Genomic DNA, 9215 nt, shown 5'->3' with positions numbered 1-9215 from the left:
CGGGGCGGTGCCGGCGAAGACTCGGAGGCCGGAGAGAGGGAGGGGCGCCCTTCGCCCCTCGCTCCTCACCGAGGTTCCAGGGCTCCTGGGTTCCCCAACTGGGTTCCCCTTTCACAGACAGGGAGACTGAGGGGCGGGGCGGTTGCCCATTTGCCGCTCGCGTGTTGAGGGCGGGGCGCGCTGCTTGTCAGGTTTCACTCAATCCAGACCCGCGAACTCCCTCTACTTAGTATTACCGAGGAGGAAATTGGGACTCAGAGAGGAAAAGCCACTTGTCCAAGGATACGTAGCGCCTGGAAAGGGACCCAGGTCGGCGCGATCTCCAAGCTCCACCTGCGCGGAAATTTCCCGCCTCCGCCTTGGCCGCACTTCCGGCCGTCTCTCCCGGCACCGCGCCCCGCCCCTGCCCCTTTGTCTCGCCGCCGCCCACGCTCCCACGAGTTGAGGCGACACGGGTGGGGTGGGAGGGAGGCGTCTTCGATTCCCTTGCTATGGGCTTCCCCAGCCAGGGTGCCCGCCCACTCTCTGGTCTGTGCAAGCTCGGTTCTCTTCCCTCTGGGTACCCTTGAGCAAGTTATTTCACATTTTTGAAACCTCAGTTTCCCGATCTATAAAATGGGACTAACGTTAACCATCTCACAGTAGTCTTGAAAAGACGAAGGAACCTAAAGTAGCTTGTCAGGGGCTTCCAGATGAATATGAATTGCCAAGGACATGAGGCCTTGTTGCTCACCCCCTTTGACGTTTCTCCGCAGAAAGATAGTCCTCTCCTCTTTGACTTCCCAGAGAAGAACAAATAATTCTGGAATTGCCGAGAGGTGCTAAAACCTTCTCACCTGCACCTTGAAACCACTTATTTAAAATGGTGACAACTAACATTAATGTAACGCTTATTTAGGAGCAGACACCGATCTAAGTTTTTGTTACAGGTGTCATGTGATTTAAATTTCCAATCACTTAGGAGCAAGTTAATATTTATATATTATATTCCCATTTTTCAGGTAAGAAAACGGAGATACTGATGGGTTACTTGTCTGTGTTCACACACCTAGTTAATGGTGGAGTTAACTCCTGAAACCTCATGCTAAACCCCTAGCTTCTATTCCTTCCACTTACCTAGTGAACCGTAAATAACCGTGATCGTTTTAACAATTATTTTAAAAACCCGGGTACTAAATGAAGAAAGTCTGTTGTACCGGCGTTTTCAGCCAGCATCCGGGAGAAGCAGAAAACCTCAGGTCAGGGTACGGACCAATTTTCAGCACCACGGACAACAACCACACAAAGACTGCTTCCTAACATTTCATGCCCACAAGAGCACTTCGCTTCACAGTTTACAAACCCTATTCTACATTCATCGTTTTATTTTTATTCCCCCTACAACCCTCCCACGTAACCATTACTGGCCCCATGATACGGATGAAGACATCGAGTTTTGGGGAGGTTCTAAGACACGAAAAGTGGCAAGAACGAATCTGTGACCTAAAAAGCTCCCCCAGGGGCAGGGTGAGGATGTATAGGAATGGAACCAGATCATGAGTGAGGAATTCATGAAGTTGTCCAGGTGAGAGATGATGATGCCTGAACCACGACACTGTTTGTTGGAATGGAGGAGGGGCCAGGTTTGATACCTATTTAGGGGTAAGATCAACAAATCTTGGTCATGGATGATTATGGCTGTGAGGGGAGAGAGGATTCTGCTGCTTCTTTGAAGTTCTGCCTCACGGAGCTGAGTGGATGGAGGACAGATACCTGATGAGCCCTGGGAAAGAAGGATCTTGTGGGGTGGCCATGCTGAGATGTAGGAGTCCAAACCTGAGCTCTGGAGTAGCCCACGCTGGAGACAGACTAGGTTTCTGGTGATGGAAGTCACAAGACCGGTGTCAGTACACGAAGGGAGGGGGTATAGACCAAATAAGGTGAGACAAGGGCCCCACATCCACCCTGAGGAACACCAACATTAAGGTACCAGCTAGGAAAAGACTGCAAAGAAGAAAGAGAAACAGTAGTCTGACAAGCCAGAAGAAACTCAGGAGAATGATGTCTCAGAAGCTAAGGGAAGAGAATGTTCCAGAAGGAAGGTAGGGTCAACTGCATCAGGAAGACAAGACATAGCCTAAGAGATGATCTCTGGACTTGCATAGAGGGCAATGGAAATTAATGAAAGCACAGTGAGTGAAGTGGTGGGGGTGGAAGGCAGACTTGGGTGGGAGAATTGATGTATAAATTGGAATGAAGAAGTAGAGAGAGCAAGCAGATGACTCTCTCAGCAAATTTGGGCTTGAAGGGAGACAAGCAATCTCATAGTCTTTAGATAGAGTGGGATACTATGTTAAGTTGAGGAGATCTGGAGGCATTTAAATTCTGATGAGAGAGGCTAGTAGTGAGGGAAAGGGAAGATGCCAAGAAGAGAGAGCATAATGACTGGGCCCAGATGCTCAGGATGGAAGAAGAGGATGGGATCCAGAGTCCTGGGGCAGCTCACAGTCTCTGAGATGAAGAATGAGGGAATGTGGTTTATTTGGGAGGTGTATAGACACCAGCAGGGCAGTGGAAAGGTGATCCAGGAGGGGAAGGCATCCAATAAGAGGTGGTTATTAAGCCAGCTACCCCAGTGGCTGGATGAAGCTTAATCCTGCAGGAAGTTTTAGAAAATGGGGTAAATGTACACCTCAGATCCCCCATGGCTGAGGGTAGAGGAGGTGGTGTATTTATATCCCAGCACCTGGCAGACATTGATGAAGGGCCAACCCGTGGAGCTGTGTGTTAATTCCCAGGCACTTCTGGCTCACAATGCATGTGGATAAAGTGGGTTCCAAAACCCAGGGGCAGGTTTCTGACAAAGATTCAGGTACCACCTGTTGGGAGTCTGGCCAGCAGGTACAGAAATTGCAAGGGCATCTAAAGGGATGTGGTCAGAGCTCCAGCTGTGTCTGCTACATGGGCACAGTCAGGGCCTCTTTCCATTTGTGCCCTTTGTCACACTCTCCAACCACTTTTGTTCCGTGCAAACTTATTGATATAAACATGGTTAAAAGTGAAAATTTCCAGACAACAAAATAAAACACTCGCGAAGACAGAGTGAGAGCTCAAAAAGCACATAGAAGCAGGCAGTGTGGGTTCAAATCCTGACTCTGACAGCTACTGACTATGTGGCCTTGACTGAAGTCTGTCTGAGCCTCAGCTTCATCATATGTACCTCGGCTCTCAGAGCTCTGAAGAGGATATAGGGAGAAAGAATACCACCAAGCACTAGCATAATATAACACTCATGGTAGAGGGCTGTGGCAAGCCCAGCTCTGTATCCCCTTTTCTGACAACAGCACCTCCATTTTCCTTGGGGAACCACCTTCCCACTCTAGTCCATTTGGTGGGGTAGGACGGGCCTTATTGCCAGCTTCAGGAGTGGGCAGTGACCTAGGCCTGGCCAACAACTGTGCAGTGATTAGTTCCGGGTCCCGGCCAGAGCACAGGACCACAGCCAGAGCAGCTGGCTCTCACACTTTCCTGAAACTTTGGGGGGGGTGCTAAATTGGTGCGTTGTCTACCTGGAGCTGCTGAGAGGTCATCTTTGTCCCTATGTGAAGTGACTCTGCCTGGGCCTGGGTTATGGCTCATCCTGGGGTTTGGGCTCATCCCGTGAAAACTAACATGGTCACCACACCCGTGTGAGTGTGTGCGCTCACGTACCTCAGGTTGGTTTGCTGCTGGGAAGCCGCACACACTCGTACGCACCAGAAGATAAACAAGTGCCTGCAGCTCCTTGGCTGGCGCCCAGGCTGGGGGTGGAATAAACAATCCCAGTGACTTTCTGAAAAGCAAGCGTGTGTGGCAACAGGCACCATGGAGACAAGCAGACTGTACCAGAGCAGAGACGGCAGCCAACCCCCAGTTCCATGTGCGCACACATACGTATCCCTCATGCTTATCATGGTCATATCATGTTCATAGCCACTCCATCAAACACAGCCTTCCTTTCACACTCATTCCAGCTTTGCTTGAGGCTAAAGGCTTTTGAGAAAGTCTGAGATTCCCAATACAACAGCATCTGTAGTTTCTCAGTTCCTTTGCCTGAGCACCGGTCCTGGTCTAGGCTGAATTTCAGCAAGTCATGGCTTCTGGGGAAGGTGTGATACGGGGGGGGAGGGGGGGGAGGAGAAGGGGAGGATCATATGGCAGACAGTGCCACATAAACCCACTTTCTGAAGAGTTCTTATCTTTGCTTCAGACACACACACACACACAATACACATTCACCCAGTTCTTTAAGAAACACTCATCCAGACCCCCTACCCACCTAGGCTTGTACAGACACACCTGCATACACACACTTCAGGTATATGTCCACCCTCATGCAAGCAATGTATAATCCAATATACCGTAGGTGATGGTGGTGGTGGAAGTCATATCTTATTATATTTAATACTTAAGGGAGGGTGCTGGGTAGCTTAGTTGGTTAGGCATCTGACTTTTGATTTTTGGCTTTGGTCATGATTTCACAGTTTGTGAGATCGAGCCCCACGTTGGGCTCCGTGCTGACAGTGCAGAGCCTGCTTGGGATTCTCATTCTCTCTCCCTCCCTCCCTCTGCCCCCACCACTTATGCCCATGCTCTCCCTTTGTCTCTCTCAAAATAAATAAATAAACATTTTATTTGTTTAATGTTTATTTTTGGAGAGAGGGAGAGAGAGAACATGAGTAGGAGAGGGGCAGAGAGGATCTGAAGCAGGCTCTGCACTGACAGCAGAGAGCCTGATATGGCTCCAACTCACGAACCATGAAACCATGACCTGAGCCAAAATCAGATGTTGGATGCCTAACTGACTGAGCTACCCAGGCACCTGAATAAGTAAACATTTTAAAAAATACTTAAGGAAAACCATCTGAGATTGATATTATTATTCCCATTTCGTAAGTGAGGAAACAGAAGTTCAGAGAGGTTAAGTAACTTGTCAGGGTCACATAGCTAAAAAGCGACAAAGCTGGGAGCCAATCTTCTGCCCACACTATTAGTTAGTCCTTCTTCATTTAGCCAGATGTATGTGTGACACCCCATGAATGTACAGGCAGGTGCGCGCGCGCGCGCACACACACACACACACACACACACACACACACACCAAAACCCTACCTCTTTAGTCAGCCCAAACAGATGTCCATGGGGTCACCCTCCCCACCCCAACCTCAGATGCATCACACCCAGGCTTTCACAGCACTGCCCTATATTCATGAGAGCTCCTGGACTAGGCACTTCTGAGCATAGTCTGCTGCCCACATAGGCCCCCTCCCTCCCTCTGCACATCCCCCTCCCCCTGGCAGCTGCAGGCCCTGGCCCAGCTGGGGGCGGCCCTGGGAGTTGGAAGGGTGACTCAGGCTGAATCATGGCCCAGCTGCTCCTTGGCAGGTCTCTCCCCCATTCTGCCCTTGTTTTGAAGGCAGGGGTGGGCCCTGGGATGGGGGACAGGAAGAAGGGGACACAGGGTATAGGAACAGGGAACAGGGGCATTTGAGAAAGAAAGAGGAATCAGGCACCTGGGGCCCCATCCTCCGCTGCTCAGGGGTTTGCAGGTGCTCTCAGGCGGTCCCCACCCTTGTCTGGCAGGAAAAGAGGCCCTTCTTCCCCAGTGCAGGCCACGGGCTCCCTCTCTGATCCCAGGGCCTGCTTTGGTTCCCCTGCCCCACCTCTTGGCCCTGATAATAACAACAATAACAGTATTTACTATTCTAAACTTTTAAAAAATTGTTCTTAATGTTTGTTTATTTTTGAGAGAGAGAGAGAGAGAGAGAAAATGCAAGTGGGAGAGTCAGAGAGAGAAGGAGACACTCTGAAGCAAGTTCTAGGCTCTGAGCTGTCAGCACAGAACCCAATGAGGGGCTGAAACCCACAAACCGTGAGATCATGACCTGAGCTGAAATCAGATGCTTAACCGATAGAGCCACCTTGGTACCCTAACATTTACTATTCAAATTGATCACTCACATGTTACAGCAATCCATGGTTTGCAAGGCACTTTTTCATCAGTATCTCATTTAATTCTCTTATTAGTGCTATGGTGGGAGTCAGGGTCCTTACTTTTGAGCTGAGCAAACTGAAGCTCAGAGAGGTTCCATAAAATATCCAAGGTCACCCGCTTGGCGAAATGACAGAGCCAGGAGCTAAACTCAGGCTTCCTGATCCAATCTGTGGGAGACCAGTGTTAGGGCCAGAGGTGAGTTACAGCTGGGCACGGTGGGGCATGGTGGAAACATGGTTGGGGCATCAAAAGGGGCACGGTGGGGTGACATGGAGGGGGCGTTGTGGAAGTCATGGCAGAGGCATGATCGGTTGCTTAGTGTGTAGAGGGATCATGACTTTTTTCTCTAGCCTCCACAATTCATGGATTATGTTTTTATTAATACTTAAAATTTTTTAAAAAATACTTAAACATTTTCTTTTCAGTGTTTCAGGCCAATATCCCAAGTCTAACAAATCCAGAGCTGTGGAGTTTCTACTGAGAACACTTCAGCTGTGGGACCTTGGCTTACTGAAGCCTCAGTTTCCTCATCTGAAGAAATGGGTGCAGGCCACCGGCAGGGTAGGGTATTGAGAGGCACAAGTGAAATCACATGCATCATGCCCTTATAGAGGCTGTGAAGGACTTCACACCCACTGGGTTTTTTGTTTTTGTTTTTGTTTTTGTTTTTTACATTTTGATTTATCTTTTAAAAAACAGCCGTGGGTGCTGGGCAGAGGGTGGAGTGGCTTTCTGGGAGCCTGGGGGTGGTGCTGAGAGGGGGAGTGGGTGACAGCTCTTCCTTCCCCCCTGCCTGGGCTCGGGCCTGGCCTTCCCCCACCCTCAGCCCAGAGCCAGTTTCTAGGCAACAGGATGGATGCAGGGATGGTTCGGAGGGGAGAGAGCTATAAATAGGGAAGGGAGAAAACAAAAATAAAGTTCCAGGGAAAGCTGTGGAGCCACATTACTAGGGATGGGGGTGGGGAGACCCGGAGGGAGGCAGGAGAATGGTGGGAACACCAGGACAGCCCCCAGCCCTTCATCAGGGGAAGAGGGCAATTTTCAGATTAGCCAGCCAGCAAAGGCCCTCCGAGTGCTAACATGGGTGCGGTATGGGGGTGGGGGGTGGGGTTCTCTGTGTGCACAGCTGAGCAGGATAGGGGTGACGAGGAGAAATCACTTCTGGCTGGAGGGCTAGGGAAGGATCAGAGGAGGGAAGGATTTCCACAGGCAGAGGTGGAACTGTCCAGGTGGAAGAAAGAGCATGGGCAAAGGAAGGGAAGGTGTGGGTCAGGTGAGGTGGGGCTGGCCAACAGAGAGGTGAGCCCTCCCTCCCCAGCTCTTCCCATGCCAACCTCCTTTTCATTAAGGTTTCAGCTCCATCCTCACCTTGGATGCCTGACCTGACCACCCCAATTTAACACTGGTCACCACCCCTTAACTGTCAGACTCTATCACGTCACTCTGTTTTATGTGTGTCATAAAACTCAAAATTATCTTATTCCAAGTATTTGTTGATCCAGAGAACGTGAGCTGTCTCAAGAGATCGACCTGCAGCTCCTCACTTCTAAGAACAGAGCAGGCACTGTTGAACGACTAAGTAATCACACACAACACACTCAAGCAACATCCATGTACACGTGTAGACACAGATACACCCGCAAAACATAGGTAAGTATGCCCACACAGCTCAACTCCTTTCATCTCACTTCAGTCTCCGTGAAATTGCACGAGTTTCTGTTATTTCCACCCTGAGACTGCCTCCATGTTTCTCCATTGTCGATGTTTTTTGTCTCCCCCAGAGAAAGTCGTTTTGGAGAATTCCGAAGGAGGTGAGCTTCCGACTCAGGGTTGGGGCTGAATGTGGACTTTGCCACTTACCAGCAATGTGACCTAGAACAGGTAACTTTGCCCCTCTCGCCTCCATCTGTAAATTGGGCTTTAAAATAACAAGGAATCCTTGAGGATGGTCTCAAGTAAGATAATGGAGACAAATGTTGGACGCTGGGGACACGCTGGGCACTTGAGAAATGGCTTCATCCCTTCATAAGGGAGGAACCCACAGTCAGGAATGCCCTCTGACACAGGGCTGGTATCTTCCACTGATGCATCTGGGCTTGTGCCTGGATTGCATTTAAAGTGACCCTGGCAGATGACAACATTGGTCTCTGAGCAGAAAACCAGGCTCAGAAAACCAGGTGCATGGCTTGGCACCCAGGAAGGAGGAATAAACCTCCCCACAAGCCAGATGGTGTACCTGATTTTAGCATCTAAAAATGGGGATCAGGTGCTGGTAGCTGGAAAAGAGGCGGCAAACACATTCTTTACCAGCCAGGTAGTTCATTAAAATGAGTTAAGTGGATGAGACGAATACAACAGGGAGAGAAGGGACGGTTACTAACTGGAATAAAATGAGAAACCTTTAAACCTTGTGCCAGCACATTAAACGTCGCCACAGACGACGTTTAACGTGAGGGCCACGAGTTTGCAATCCCTGCGAACTGTGAGTTTGTAAACAGTATCTTAATTCAGTCAAAAGGGATCTGAGATCCTGGCACCCACAAGTTGAATCGGAGAATCTGAGCCCACCGGTTTGTTCGCCCTACGCACACGTCTGCCAGCTGCCTCCTACTTCCGGAAACCATGGCTCGCGCACTGCCAGGCCAAGGTGACCCGCGTGGACCGGTCTGTCGCAGCTTTCAAGGCCTACGCGGGCCTGGCACCATCTCCAAGCCCCAACGACTCGGGGAAGGACGAAGCGCTAACACCTGGGGGTTAATTAAATACAGCAAGCTCCTTCCAGCCCTGGGGCTGAAGGGCGAGGCAGGGCTAAAGTCTGAAAGCAGGTCGCATCCGGGAGAAAAGGGGGTGACGTCTCGCGCAGACCGGCTTGGGGGCCCCTGCGGCAAAGCAAAGCAGGGCTTCTGCAAGGGCGGGGGCGGGGCTTCTGTTCCAGTCAGGTTTGGAGAGCCGCTGCGGCAAAGGAGGCCGGAGCGCCGCACCGGTGGGGGCGGAGCCTCGGCGGGCGCGTCTGTGCCAATCAGAACAGCGCCTTCCAGATGCCGGAGGCGGGGCCTTTGCGCCTCCTCTCGGCGTCTTCGCCCCCTTCTTCTCCACACCTAGACGGTGTCGGGGGCCCTCTAGTGCCAATCCTGATCTTCTCAGGGCTCCTGGCCCGCTTCCCAGCTTTCTGCGTACCCTCGCCCAACTCAGCCGAAAACCT

At 50.7% G+C, this 9215-nt stretch overlaps 1 protein-coding gene across 1 annotated transcript in view; it reads right to left on the bottom strand.

The window, feature by feature from the left end:
* Positions 1-3713, bottom strand: part of GPRIN1 (G protein regulated inducer of neurite outgrowth 1) — a 13400-nt gene extending 9687 nt beyond the window's left edge. The window contains exon 1 of the mRNA XM_077757357.1: positions 3691-3713. The gene's annotated coding sequence lies outside the window, so the exon portion shown is untranslated. The remainder of the gene's footprint in view (positions 1-3690) is intronic.
* Between the last annotated feature and the right edge of the window lie 5502 nt (positions 3714-9215).

This window comes from Crocuta crocuta, unplaced genomic scaffold (genome assembly GCF_008692635.1).
Source record: "Crocuta crocuta isolate KB4526 unplaced genomic scaffold, BGI_CrCroc_1.0 scaffold131, whole genome shotgun sequence".
Classification (NCBI taxonomy): domain Eukaryota; kingdom Metazoa; phylum Chordata; class Mammalia; order Carnivora; family Hyaenidae; genus Crocuta; species Crocuta crocuta.
This window is presented reverse-complemented; position numbering and strand designations above follow the sequence as displayed.